Genomic DNA, 4,030 nt, shown 5'->3' on the forward strand with positions numbered 1-4,030 from the left:
TGAAACCATACTTGGCATGTTCTTTCCGATGGAGCATAATTGCCATAAGCTTCGAAAAGCAATTTATGAGCTGCAGCTGCAGTTTTTTTCAAGTCAAAGTAATGAAGCAGCACATGTCGAAAAAACAACTTATCACGTTCCATATTTAATCAAAAGAAAAAATAGCACTGCTCGCTTAAATGAATCTCTTCGCACTGAATTTTATTGACAAATGTCTAACCTCTAAAATGCAGCCAGTTTCAGATGTCAAAATAAATTACACCTACAACTAACGTCATCTAACTGTGAGCCGCAGGAACTAAGTTTACCACCTAATAATTCAATTTGTTTAATTTGGGTTTTCTTGGATTTTTTAATTTTATTTTGTTGGATTAATCATTATAACATTTTGTTAAAAATGTAAAAGTAATTATCACTGGTTCACTACATTACATCAATATTCATCGCATATAGAATGTTGCATTGTTTCAATATCTTTCAACAAATTATTCAATAAACAACAAGTAAAAATTTTATAACTATTATTTGGTGTTTGCTAGGTATGTTATAATATACTGCACATTATAAGGATACATTATATAAGCATGAATTGTAAGAACATCGTTGGAGTCATCAGAGTCACCGCATGCGCGCTCGATCGTCAGGTTAAGCAACAGTTTAATGCGGTCAGGACATGGATGGGTGGTGACGACCAGTGGTATACCGCTTGGGATCGAAATTATCGCAGGAGGATTCACGAAAGTTTGGAATGTGTTGACAACCTTCGATATCTAGTAGTTTATGAGACATGAGAAAATTAGGAATATAAGTATATTTTTGTAAACATTATGATTTTCTCATTTTTCACCTTCGCATAATAATTCTCGGTATTTGATTACTATCAATATTTAACAGTGATTTAATTATCAGTATTCACCAGAAATTAAGTACTGGCCAAAAAATTACTGAATTACTGAATTACTGATAATATTCATCATAATCACTAATAATTTTTCAGTATTTCTTAGTATGATATTTCTATAAGGGTTATGTTCGTGGCATGTCTGAAATTGAAAAGAAAATTTTCCATTTTGTCCATTTCGTTTTCATAAAGATCAAATTACACTAGCGATTGGCAATTGACGCTTGAAGATTGGAACTGGACCAATTGGAACGAAGCAAACCAATCCTGAAGTTCGTTGATTCGGCAGAATTTAATCTTCAATCGTCAATCAGTGTAATGTGATCTTTATGAAAACGAAATGGACAAAATAGAAAACTTTTTTCAATTTAAGACACGCCACAAACGCAAGAAAAAATCTAAGAAAATTTTAATTTCTTCCATATAAAAGATTGAAGTTTTCTATACAATTTACATTATGAAAAAATTTCTCTACAATTTTGTGTTTCCGAATTACAAAGAGTTAAAGTAAAATTGAGCATTTTGAATCCGGTGCTCATGACTTCATTAAACTTCATTGCACAGCAATACAGAAAGTGGATTCTTAAACTTGAAACTTGGCTCTATCAAATGACATAAATGCCAATCTTGTAAAAAAGAATTATAATAAAATATCCATTTTAATATTTTTATTTTTATCCCTGTGTTTCCAAACTTATGGAGGGTACTGTAGTTATTTAAACTTTACTAAAAATCCAACTTTTAGGTAGTGAAGAATATCTTTTTATTATGTCGAAAACTCATTGAATTATATACTTAAAGTCTTATTTAAGTATGAAAGAAATGCAAAAGATTAAAACTCAATAATGAAAAATATTGTAATAATTTATATGTATAATCAAATTGTGTGCAATTCACAATTTATCTTTCAGACTATGAAAATATTTTTATCATTCTAAATATATTTTAGGTTAAAAAGTCTTTTGTTCATATATGTATATATATATATATATATTTATACACTTATTGTTGTCATTATTTTACTATGTGTGTTAAGTTTATACATACATATTTTATTTACACTGCAAGTGGTTCTGCACTTTATCAAACGTGATAAAACAGCGCGGCGTATGTCCCATCTCGCTCTTCCTTCCTGTTTTACCATCGAAATCTGACTTGTTTTTAATGTTTCAATTTTTTGACATTTATCCCTCGGGGACACGCGTGATGTTGATTACGTAGCAAAGCATTGTGAGAATAGAAAAAGTGGGGATTACTGGCAGTCCATACTTATATAGTCAAAGAGAAAGAAATATTTCTGTGAAGGATAATTGTAAGCAGAAAAGAGCATAGAAACTTCCAACCAATCAAAAATTACTAGACAGAGAAAGAAGCGATGCCTTTAGCAACCTATTTCTTTCTTTTCGTGCCCGGCTTCTAAGAGCCTCCGCACAAGAACATCCGTAATATGTCAAGTTTACGGATTTCTTTGTGCGTTGACTTAAGTTTAAGTTTACGTACAGATATGGCTATTGTATTATCAGTACTTAATGTAACGTAACATGTTACGGATGTGCTTGTACGTTGGCTCTAAGCATTGCAGTAAGCCTTCCAATATGTATATAGTTCACTGGCATGCATACATAGGATGCGCGAACGCATGACAAGAAAGTTGGGTCGAGCTGACTGCACTAAAGTGCAACTCAGCGCCACTTTTCTGGTATCTGCACAGATAGAAAGTATACTTCATAGACGTTATATTTGATGACCAATTTTTTATTTGTTCCTTGCATTATTATCGAGATCGGAGAGTCCACTTTTGTAGTTAGTCCCTTACAAATTCATAACACATTAAAATGTGGACTCAATACTCAATACCACACCCTCGTCGAATGTTCATTTAAATAATTTACTTTTTTATTTCGACCTTTTTTCCCAAAAGTCGCTCTGTACCGATCTGCGGACGTTTCTCTTGATTAAAAATATTGCAATTACTCGTAGCGATTCTGTATTTTGGTCACAATTTTTTTTCTACGTTTGCTTAGTTCGCGGCTCTCTACGAGATGTCTCTACTATAACTCCTGCAGACCCTTAACATACCAGTGGCAATTTATCATTTTTCAATACCATTATTAATTTAATTGGCTATTAATATCAGTGCAATAACTACAATCGTCAATAATTTAAATTTTGGATTTTTATAACGATTTGGAAATAATAAACATACAATTTATAGATTTTGTACATATACGAATGTTTATTCTTCCCCAAATGGTGTATAAATTGTCGCCAATTTTATGATTCTCATTCGACATTAATATGTTCAATACTTATGTTAACAAAAATATCCTGATTTTCTGAAATAAAAAATAATATACCAGAACATACATATAATACATAGCAGAAGGATGTTCTAATGTGTCATAGTTTATCCTATAATCACACTGATATAAAAACAAAAAAAGATCGCACAAAATTTAAAATGCAACTGAATAATTGAAATTTTATCTAAAATCGCAATGTATACTGGTCCCAAAAATAGTGATTATATCGCATAATACTAAAATACTTAATCATATAATTGCAATGAATATCGTGTCTAGTGTAAAAGGAATAATTATATGCAGAGTTATATGATAAGAAATTAAAATTACAAGCAAATCTCATTAAATGCCGATACAGGAATCTTCTTGTGGCGTCAAAAATAAGCTTCTCTATTCTTTCTTTTCCTTTATAACAATAATAAACTCTCGTGAGATGATTAACGACTTAGCATACGAAATCAAAGTTTAATCCCTTAATCGATAGACACGAGGCCTGCTCGTCCCTCACACATATTTTTAGTAACTGAAATCGTTCATCTCTTTCAATATTTTTACAATTATAAATTCGTACTTTTAGCAGGTATTTTTTTAAATTTACAATTGTCATTTGAAGCAAAAATTTTATCACGTCTCGTTAAAAAAATCTTGACTGTTTGTAGGTTAAAAGATCAAAGATCGAGCGGTACTGTCGTAACAAATGCTATTGTACAAAGTTTTAAATTCTTCGATTAATACCATAAAATTTTTTGTAAGTACGCATATATGTACATATACATATATATATATATATATATATATATATATATATATATATATATATATATAT

Source organism: Odontomachus brunneus, unplaced genomic scaffold, assembly GCF_010583005.1.
Source record: "Odontomachus brunneus isolate Ranch 3 - 2012 unplaced genomic scaffold, Obru_v1 Obru_scaffold_172, whole genome shotgun sequence".
NCBI classification, from domain to species: domain Eukaryota; kingdom Metazoa; phylum Arthropoda; class Insecta; order Hymenoptera; family Formicidae; genus Odontomachus; species Odontomachus brunneus.